Below are 11,503 nucleotides of genomic sequence, written 5' to 3'. Positions count from 1 at the left end.
TTAAAAAAGGAATGCAGTCTCACAATAGTTTGATGCAAAGGTGCCTAACCTTGATCAGATGTGAGGAGGTCTGATGATGAGGCTGTGTATCAAGGGTTTCCATGAATTATGCATGTTATTGAGTGTAATATTGAGTGTTATTATAATAATTTAGTTGGTATTGTTATTATTGGACAATTTTAAACACTTTCTCTCAACTGATGAAAATTAGATGTACTTGTCCAGTTCTGCATTCCCTCCTTTGCCTTGGTATTCCTTCTCAACAGATGCCATGTCATGTTTTTACTCTTTTCCACTGTGGTGGTTGGTGTTGAGTGCCAGTGTCTTTTTGGCAAATCTAAGCTAGCAAATATAAGACGATCTTTTCAAAATAAGAGTACCCAGTCTAGAGTATTGAAAAAATATTATTTTGCACATTAAAACTATAAATTAAGCATTTAAACGATGCTATTAGACACACATTATGATGCTATATGTTTCTGTCTAAAAAATAAATACATAAATAACATAAAAACGTTAGCTCAATGGATAAATGCTGTTCACTGGAGTGCATGGCCTTTATAAATTGGACGCTAGACAAAAGTCCCTGCTATGTGTCAACTAGTCTGACATACCCACGCGTTCGGGGAGACCCCCTCTACAACACCACACCCTCCTATAAGCAGGCAGAGGTGTAAATTTAAAATTGGCATGACCTCTAGTGAGCTCATGGGTCAAAAACGTGCCCTTTCCAGACTAAAGGACTAACTTTAAGAAGTTTTAAGGTCCATCAAAGCTTTGATCTCATTGTTATGCTTCCATCCTTGTTTCCGCTGTTCATGTTTGACCTGCCTATAGCTCTGGTCCAGAGCTAACCTGCCTACATAAAGAGGTGTCTTTGCTAACTCCACTATGATTTCCAGCTATTAAAGACCTTGGGTCAATGTAAGCAGTATGTTCAAATCGGTTCTTCATTGATCTACCTAAGTCTGCACGCTCTGTGTTTCTAATGTATCTACCTCTCAATTTGTCTTTTATTGTGTGATATATGTTGCCAGTGTAAGCTATATGAAATATGCCGTCTTCGAATGAATGGAGATGTATTTTGAAGGTCATCTCACATGAAATATGCCGGCAGGCGCCATTGATTGTCAGACATAGGCTATGGCTTGCTTGATTTTCTAATGACAGCGGTAGAAAAGTTGTGATTTTTTTTAGAACGGATTATACAGTATGGATTAGATTCCTTGACTTTGCTGGCAAACAGCTCTTGCCATTCATTCATACCTCTTAAAATATGTATTTCCTTTGGCTCTTAAGGAGTTTACAGTGTCCCATTCTGAATACTTCAAAGTAAAGGTAGTAGGTTCAAGGGCAGAGTGTTTGAAGGGTCCTAATTTAGCAGCTTGTGATGCCTTGATCGTCGTATCACTCACTTTCATATCAGGGTCTCTATCATATAGTGCCAAATTAAGTTGTAGTTAGTTTAAATCAGTAGGCTACTATGTAGGCCTACAATAAATAGATTCATATGGGGTTAACATCTTAGTATAGTAATCATAATAAAACTACTATGAACTACTTCTCATTTTGCTGGGAACCCCCTGGAATCCCTGACCCTGACCCTGGAGCCCCCAATAATTCCACTTTGAAAACCACTATTGTAGGTCCTAGCCTACTCATAGACTGATTATACTCTTGTATTCGCCGCGCCCGCGACAGTTTAGTGCAAATCAAAAGAATCACATAACCCAAACATGCAGTAACACCACTTTTCCCTCACTGTTTATTTTCTTCCCAGTTTACCTCCTTTTATGATGATTCTCCTGTTTTTGATTATATAGAAGTGTATATTTGTACGTCTCTAAATGTTCTGATGAATTCAAAAGGATGGACCCTATATTTAAACAAGTGTAGGCTAATGGTTTATGGTGTCGTCCACAGATAACGGTCTTTGTATTGCGTTGTGCTTGAACTGTTAATAAATTCTTCAATCAATCAATAAATCACTAGGAGGCGCCAGAGGGCTGCGTTATGGGGAAACATGGGAGAATGGGACGTTCGAGTGTTTGGCTTTTTCTTTCACCCCCTCCCCCCCACAAACCTCACAGGCATTGCTCGCATTCGTCATACTCACAATAGACACTTTGTCACTCACACTAGTTTTCCGTTAGGCTCTCTATAATGTGATTTTACCATCACTAGTAATAGTATCTCCAGAGCAGCTGTGAAGAGGGAATGCTGATCTGTCTCCAGCTGTGAGGCGTCAGTCGGGTCCCCTATAGGCACCGTCGGCCATGTTGTTGTGTGGTGGGGGTCGGTCGGTTGATGCAAGTTTGCTACAGTACAGTAGGAAGTGTACAAGGCTACAAACACTGGGACACTTTACTTTACAATGTAACCGTTACCATTGCATTACCATCGTGCAGCCGCTGGACTGACTGACCGACCGAGCTCGGAAAGATGGTTGCTACCAACATGATTTATTTCTTCTTCCCCCAGCACTTGAGTTGCTTTGATTTTTAACTTCATTGTCTCTCACCCACCGAATGCTAAAATAACCGCAGTTGCCTGCTGGACTGGTCTGGGTGGATGGATCCCTGGATGGATGGAGTGAGAATGAAGACCACTACTCTGTTGGAATAATTCGTTTCCCACACAGATTAGAAGGAATCTGATCATTTTGGGATAACATCAACAAGCCAGGCCAGGCGCATGAGACTCAAGGACGTGATTTGCATAAAGGTAACAAAATATATATATCGTCTTTGTGGAAATTAAACACCCATTTGCCCGATGGGCCGAAACACACCGTTGGTTGATTGCCTATCTGACCTTCTATATTATCTATAATATCGCCAGCAACGGAATAGGCTTGTTATGTTTTTAAGGTATCGACTGTGGATTCGGATTCTATTTAAATCTGCCTTGTCAATAATTGCAATATTGTACCACAGCAGTAGAGGTCTGTACGTGTGACAGTGTGAGCTCAGTCAGTCAATGTTTGGATTTCAGGGACTGTCTGGTTTCCTTTGGTGGGGTCTCAAATGCACCCACAAGTCTACGGGTCCAATTTGGTTCCATTTTGTTCACTACGTTGGAATGTATTACTTTGAGAACCATTGGTGATTTGTCTATAGTCCAATTGCAGCATGCCAGCGATACAATGGTAATTTATCAATTGTCAGATGCCACACATGTTAATGGTATAGCATTCAAAGTAGTGGGCCATCATCATATTTCAAAAATAATGTCTGTCATATGATCTATAGCCTACATCATGTGTTAGTACGGTTAGTCAGTCCATTTGTTGTCTTTCTTGGGGTTTAATTCTCAGAGGCACGCTGTATTGAATTTAGATGGACTGGAGGAAGACAAAAGTTCCAGTGTTGAAGTTCCCCGATGGATCGAGAGTATCCATCTGGGAAAATAACTCACGAAGCCCCTCGCTTAAGCCCTAGCCTACGTGTATCAAAACTAACCCTATTCATTATATTTTACAATATCAATCAGCACAGGCATTTAGCTTAATTGTTGCTTTGTCAACTCGTTTCCCAATGACACTGAATGCAATGAGAGAGACAGATTTCACTTTTTTCAGGGAACAACCCCCTCCTTCTTGTGACACCTATAACATAGAGTCATAGACATAGCCTACTTTCGTGAACTGGTTAAAGACAAGAGTGGAATAGCTGTATCATTCCTTTGCCATGTGATACTATAATAGGGTATTGCATGTATTATTGTTACTGAGGTGCGAGGGAAGGAAATAGTCCTCCTTACTTAGTTTAAGTTCATTAATGATCTGTCTTGAGGGATAAAGGATAGGTGGGCTCTATAGAGCCAACTTTACATGGATGTGCCCAGATGTCCCTATAGGGACATCTGGGCACATCGATGTAAAGTTGGCTATTTTGTCCAAAATGTAAAACATACTTGATGTGAACATGACTTAAGTTAAATGTATCCTTCATATTCTTATAGCACAAACTGACTGGATATACAGGCTTTGTAACAATTATGGTCATCATATCCCCAAGTGCCCACCTATCCTGTTACTTTGGGAAGTAATGAGACACAATGAGATAGCCTCACCATTCCTCTTGTATGAGCTTGTAACTGGAAGATTGCCAGGCCACTAGGAATTCCGCAGACAAGCTAGTAAACACTGAGGATATAGAATTACTGTGCTTCGTCTCAGCACACATCATTGGTGTGCCTTTGAGCAAGGCACTTGATGCTTGTGGGTTGTGGCTGTACACCAGGTATATAGCTTTAAATCTCATTTGTTAACTTGACCTTAAAGGGTTAAGATATGAGCTAGTTTTACAGTGCTGTGATTGTGAAATACAATACCCTCTAGTCGAAAAAGATTTATTGGCTTGCTGATAGAAAATCCTTCCTTCATTATCCAGTCAAAATGCTTTTTGTTTGGTAACTGCACAGATGTTTAGGGTTCCATCAGGCAATCCGATAACCTAGAACTTTATTAAGCAATTGTAATTGCTTTAATTTTTATTCCACTCTGTGTGTCAAATTGGATATTTGGGTGCTACTAGAATGCTTCCACAAACCTTTTGGGTTATAAAGATGGGTGAGTACAGGTCAAGCAGCTCACTCATCAGTTGTGGTCTATTTTAGGACCTACACGGTTTATATTATATATATTAACTACATTATATGTAAAGTATCAAGTACTTTGAAATATGTTGTTTGTCGATGACACCAACATCTTTTGCGCCGAAAAGGACCTTTAGCAGTTGTTGGAGGAGGTCTCTACTTCCTTTAAACATCCTGAAATGGTTTAAGGACAGGGAGGGGGCTACCAGTTGAGATGGGACTTAAACTTCCAACAACCCCTAGCACCACTCGGAAGAGTATGTGTGTCTGCCTGTGGGGTGAACACATGGAAGCCCTTTTCTGGTCTGCACAAGTGATGCAAGTTTTACAGTTTTAGCACCACAAAGAACTAAGTACTGTATGTTGACAGTTCAAACAGACTGACTCACCTGTCTGTTTGTAGTCACCTCAGGATACCCAAAATAGCATGTGCTCATGTAAGACTTGATTGCAGCCTACAGGTCTGTCTTACCTACAGTATGTGTAACTTGCCCGCAGCCTGCATGACTGACATTGAGAACGGTTTGTGCTGAAACATGTACGACAATGAATATGAGATAAATGATTTGATTTTCTCCTATTCGGTCATCCTGTTGAATAAAAAAAATGCTGGCAGCTGATGTACTTTTATTCTGTAATTAGGTCTCAGGTATTCGTATTCCCATATGCCACTGCAAGCAGGGACTGACACATACCCATTACACAATGCATGTTCTGGAATAGGAAGCACATGTTGCTGCTATCTGCTCGAGATGGCTTGTCAACAGTTTAACACGTACGCAACATGACTTTACTGTGGGACTGCAGTTGTAAATTATCATCTTTGCTAAATCCGGTGTATTTACGTTGCATTCATATGTAATGTCCATTAATATATAAATAAACAAATAAAGTCAAGTATAAAGATTAAGTCCAAATACAATTTGAGGTCAGTTCTAGGTCAGTTTTAATTTAATGTGGATGGGGAATGGAGAAGTCTTATGGCTCTAGGTAGGATAGGTGGTTGGGCATTCCACATTTTCAAATTTATTTGTCCCCATGTTTGTGTTGAATCTAAGAGGAACAAGGTCAGAAGAGCTGGTGAGACAGAGTTTGACAGGTACAAGTTGCTAAACTCTGTCTTCCACCTTGAGCCAGCCTAGCAAAGTGAGCTGGGGTTAGTCCTGGCGTGAAGGTTTAGTAGCAGTATTGTCAGTTTGTTTTGAGAGTTCTGTGAATTTTGTTTGTGACATGTTTGTCCCCGGTGTTAGTGAACCATGACTGGTGCAAGCATAGTCAAAATAACATAGTCTAGCTCTGGCTAGAGTCCTCAGTGCACTCCTGTTGATAAACCAGGAGATCTTGCCCCAAAATCTTGTTCTTTGTTTGACTTTCAGGATCACTTTTGAAGCCATTTTTTCACTGGAAAGGTTAACACAACCCAAATGGGTGACCTCATCTTTTTTTAAATCAATCCATAATTTGGGCTTGTCTGGGGACATTATAGATAAGTTTTAGAAAATAACCGATTCACAAGCTAACAACCCATCACAATGAGAAGCGTTGTGGCCTTGTAGATTTGCTAGGGCCACCGTTCCAACTATGGGATTGCAAAACTAATCCCAGATTCCCAGTGCAAACCAGTTGAAAGGAGGATTTTCAAACCTCTATAAATCGGACTCTAGGATCGCTGTCCTTGGTGGATTTTCTGCCATCCACATTTCGGATTTAATTTGTGCCTTTGTACCGCGACACTGCTGCCATGTAAAAGCTTCTGACGAAAGGTAAACAGTGTGTGCTGTGCTTGTTCCAATGCTACTAAAGTGTGTGTAGCGAGTGTGTGTGGGGCGGCTGTGGCTCAGGAGGTAGAGCAGGTCGTCCAATGATCCATGGGTCAGCGGTTCGAATCCCGGCTCCTCCTGTCTACATGTCGAAGTGTCCTTGGGCAAGACACTGAACCCCAAATTGCTCCCGATGTACTGGTTGGTATACCTTGCATGGCTTCCACTGCCTTCGGTGTATGAATGGGTGAATGTAATGCACAATCTATGTAAAGCGCCTTGGATAAAGGCGCTATATAAATGCACCATTTACCATTTTGTGTGGGGGGCAGGGTGGCAGGCAAACTCTGACTTTTAAAATGAACGCGTATGCTGGCCCTGGGAACTGGGGTTTATTTCCCAACAGCTAGCGATAGAGATGGAGTTAAATGGGTGAATCGATTAATAAAAAAATAAAAATAAAACAATTGAGAGTAGACCCGGTTTCAACTCCTCGGCATCAGAGCAATGTAGTGGTGGAAGGAACTTGGTTGCTACGGGGGCGTCAGCATCTGTCATGACTCTGGAGGTTGTGAAGCCTAGTAAAGCTCCCAGGCCCCTCCCTGTCTGCAGCTGCTAGCTACCAGCTGTCCAATCAAACAGAGGTCCAAGGCCAGGCATGGCTTCGGTGATGGAGGAACCCCTTCACCCCCACCCCCAAATCTTCATTAAACCCCTACTGTAAGCAATCGCCTGGCATTGCTGTGGCACTAATCCGAAACCTCTTGGGAGCGATGTCTTGGAACCAGTGGAATGCTTTGAAAATACAGATGACACTCGATATTCCGAAATCCTCAATATACAGTAGATTAATTTGTTGTGGCATTGCGTGTTGTGTTCGATGTGTAATTAAAGGTATTACATTTATTTATGTTATGTTTATTTTTATTGTTGGTTATTATTTGGATTTAGCAGATCAGTCTGAGGATTACATTCTCAAGGCTCTATTCTTCATTCCAAGTATATCGTTTCCAAATGCAATATATATTCTCCCTGTTGTCGGGTGTCCAAAAACTGTTACTTTTCAGGATTGAAATTCAAAAATAGCAGATCTACAAGCTCAAAACGCGTTGCTTCACACAGTGTTTCAAGCTTGTGTATCTGCTATTTGTGATACTTGTGTGACGCTGTCGCATGCACAAGTACGGCATTAATTAACGAATAAACACAAAGGTAAAATATGGAGATAAGAGGTTTCGATATACAGTATTTCTATTTTTACTTAGTTCTACTGCCATTGCTCATGCTCTCTTCTTGCATGAGTGGAGAGAGGATAAAACAAACATACAACAAACAAAAAAATGGCATCTAGTCCTGCCTTTAGATGCCCTATAGTCTAGTGTGTGTGAGTGCGTGCATATTTGCAATATACTTTTCATTGTAGGGAAATGATTCCAAGGTGCAGGATTGAGAGAGACCTCTGTGTGGAGTCTTGTGTTATTGCGGGAGGGTCGGGTACAGACTTTAGTTTAGACATACTATTGGTCTGACTCTGACTGTCATTAGACCGACAACCTACCTCAAACCCTAACGGCAAGCATGGAAGCAGCCCATGTGCGACCTCATGTCCGACCGTTGTTTTCCGCATGTCAGTCTGTTGGGCCTCACTCACACCTTCGCATCTATAGATGTAAATAAAGGGTCTAGATGTAAACAAAGGGTCGGTGTCATGGCCACCCCAATGCATTTCCAATGGAAGTCACGTGGTTTGACAACATTTTTGTTGTACGGCTTTCGGCTGTGTTTCGACTGCCCCCCTCCCCCTCATACAACAAAAATGTTGTGTCAAACCATGTGACTTCCATTGGAAATGCATTGCGAGCTTGCATCAGTAAACAAGTCTCATGCATCAGCTATACAACAATCTGTTGTGCAGGTGTGAGTGAAGCCTTAGTGTGTCTAATCTGTGTCTGCATCCCAGAGGGTCAGCAGCTGATTTGAAAGTACAACAGATTATAAGCACATGCTTTGTCTCCAAAGCATTGACGAGGCTTGCCTGGAAAGGCTTCCTTCTCTGGCTAAAAGGGAGAAACTACCACAGAGCGTCACCTCCTGGAAGAAGGAGCCCTGAGGAGCATTTTACAGCTTCCAATTAATTGATTATCGGGCGTCACAAGTTCCTCATTCATCCTCATCATAGAGCTGTTCCCTAGTCTACCTGGACTCTCCGAAAGCAACATAGTCTACTTTGATTAATGCTTCTAGAGAAGACTACTGGATGTCGCTTGCACCTTGCATGCACCCAAGAGGGTTATGGGTAGGGTACTACTTCAAGTTTACAACTTTCCCAAATCCTGATTATTGTGTTTTTCATCCGATAGTCAAGACCTTAGGATTTCCTCCCCACTGTTGAAATTTGAGTGGTTTATCCAACTTTGTTACACACTTTTACTGTTCTTGGTCAAAAGTGACCGCCATTTTGACCAAAAGTAATAGGTAAGACTATCCAGTCGATGGAAAAGGAAAACTATCTCTCTCTCTCTCTCTCTCATACACACACACACACACACACACACACACACACAGTTCTAGACGGCTTGGCCCCTGCGGTGCCACACTGTAAAAGCCTTCGTCATACAGCATAAATCAACCAACCAACGACGAACCTCTGCCTCAAATGGCCTGTTATAGCGCCACCATGAGGCAGATTTTGACAAAACACATTTCTGTAGATTACTCGTACACATTTATCCATACATCATGCAATTCAGTATACACGATCTCCATAGTCATGTGATCAACACGTATCTGCACCATTTCCCATATTCCATCCTGATTGGCTTCCAAAGCTCACCTGATTTGTCTGTTTCGAACAAAATGCCACAAATCACAAACAGCGTGCAACTTTCGTGAAATTATACACATACATTTCCTCCAGGCCGAGCCGCCGAGGACGACATGCCACTTAATGAATGGCACTATAACAGGCCAATGCCAGTTTTTACCTATAACTGCATAAAACTTTGTATTCACAAATTGTGTGCACATTCCCTAAAGCCCAAGGAAAAACATCTGGCCTGCATCTTTCAATAGAGGGTATGCACATGACATCATCGTACCTGGAAGTTATGCGGGAAGTCCGGGAACGCCCACTGAGTGGCAAAAAACTACTTTCTGGCCTTGACAGCCCATTCATCCAAACGGAAAAGTCTGATTGCATTAAACAATGTTAAACTCACCAACATTGCAGCTGTACGAAAAGCTTGAATTATCCTCTTTCTATCTGCAAAGTTTTTGTTCCACCATAGAAACGTTATGAGCTACTTTCTGTCAAGAAATGCCCTCCATTTGATTATTTTTCCAAGTGTCAGAGTTTGGAAGTGCTTGTTTTCAATAACACAACATTTTGCTGCACCCTTTGATTTTATCCAAATATCAATCCTGGTCCCCGAGGGGCACTTCTTCTAGTTTCTTTTTTATTTTTATCTCTCATTTTAGGATGATAACCTGACTGGAATAACAGCTCATGAAATGTACTGTAAGCAACCTAGTCATCAATGGGAGTATGACCCCTAAGCCAATGGGACATAGACATACTGTATGTAAACACAGCAGCGTAGAGCGCCTGATAACACCGGCTAATATTATGAGCTAACTGGAGATCAGGAAAAAATAAAATAAAAGGGGGACAGGTGCACAGCGGAGACAGCTGACAAATATGACTCATCGTCTTTTGTTTTAAATATATCTTTGTTGATAAAAGGCTATATACATTATCTAGCCTCCCCACTTACAGATATATTTATGCAGTCTGTCAGACCTATAGGCCATTTCTTCATATGCAGCAACCGTACCAATCTCTGACTTTGACCTAGTTCTGAAACAGCATGTCTGTATGTAACAAAAAAGAAAGAGATTGTCATTGTACCTGCCTTAAAAACAAAGTACATCTCCTTTCAGATTTAGATAGTGGAAAGATCTCTGTGATGTAACGTGAACGTTTTCCCAGTCAGACTCTTCACCTTCCTTTGTTATAGTGCCTTTGTGTTCCTTGAAAGTGTTCAATTGTGCGTGTGCCAAATCGGGAACCCTTTCCATCATGCTTGCACGCTGGAACCTATTGTAGGTCATATCATCATCCTTGGGGCAAAAAGATGTCAGCAATTGGAGCGTGTTTCTATAATTAGCAGCAAGTTGGCGAACATATTAGGCTAGCAGATGTTCTGCTCCACAGTTTGTGGAAGATTGTAAAGTAGTGTTCAATTTGTTTACTTGCTCCTTGACTTTACCGTAACGTAACGTTTGCAGCTGTGTAAGACCCAGCCTCATCTTTTAGAGGATTGTAGGTGCAATGTCTAGGGGGTTGAATTCAGCACTGCATTGGGCTTGACTGAGAATCTAAAGAGGGAAGCTGGGCGTGGAGGGTGGGCTTGCAACTCCCTACACTGCATTGCCTACAGCAGGGGTGCCCACACATCGAACTGGGAACGTTGTGGTTGCTCTACTGGCCACTCTACCATAGACATTGCCCCCCGCGGTAGCAGCAGCAGGTGAGCAACTAGTACGAAGCAGTGACTGACAGCACAGAAACCAGCACCGTTTAGATGAGAGAGTTGCGACAACACTGTTCACCTCATCGAGCCAGTCCAATGGCGGCTCCAAGTTGACAGAATGCACTGGACTCTATAGGAGTCCAGTCAGTAGTATTTTTTTATTTTAATGACTGTGACCTTTGTAAAACATAATCGATGCAGACAAATACATGGATAGTGACCTTGTATTCTGATTTGCAAACACTATAATTAGGTATTATATTATATTATGTATACATGTTATACATTTGAAAACCTGTGAAATGGGACTTTCTGCATAATAAGTACCAAAAGTTACTAGTCTCAAACTCAAGTAAAATTTGAATTTCTATAAAACAAAATTCTACAATAGGGTATTGAATTGATACTTTTAATCCCAAAACTATAAAGGGGTAAAATTGTATGAACTGAGATGATGTACTGTGTTTCAGCGTCCCATGTCTCGACTAACATGTGTCAACAGTTGAAGTAGACTTTTTGCCCCGTCAGTATCCGATTGCTTTACTGAAGTCATTCAAATGTGATTATTTATTTATATATATTTTCCCCACATTCATGAAACAAGGGATGTAG

At 41.4% G+C, this 11,503-nt stretch overlaps 1 protein-coding gene across 1 annotated transcript in view; it reads left to right on the top strand.

The window, feature by feature from the left end:
* The first annotated feature begins 2,082 nt into the window (after nt 1–2,082).
* Nucleotides 2,083–11,503, top strand: part of LOC308336674 (tyrosine-protein kinase Yes) — a 37,024-nt gene continuing 27,603 nt past the window's right edge. Inside the window, exon 1 of the mRNA XM_080794160.1 lies at nt 2,083–2,724. The gene's annotated coding sequence lies outside the window, so the exon portion shown is untranslated. The remainder of the gene's footprint in view (nt 2,725–11,503) is intronic.

This window comes from Protomyctophum bolini (genome assembly GCF_963924005.1).
Source record: "Protomyctophum bolini genome assembly, chromosome: 21".
Lineage (NCBI taxonomy): Eukaryota > Metazoa > Chordata > Actinopteri > Myctophiformes > Myctophidae > Protomyctophum > Protomyctophum bolini.
The sequence above is the reverse complement of the archived record's forward strand: the minus strand, read 5'-3'. Positions and strand labels throughout refer to the sequence as shown.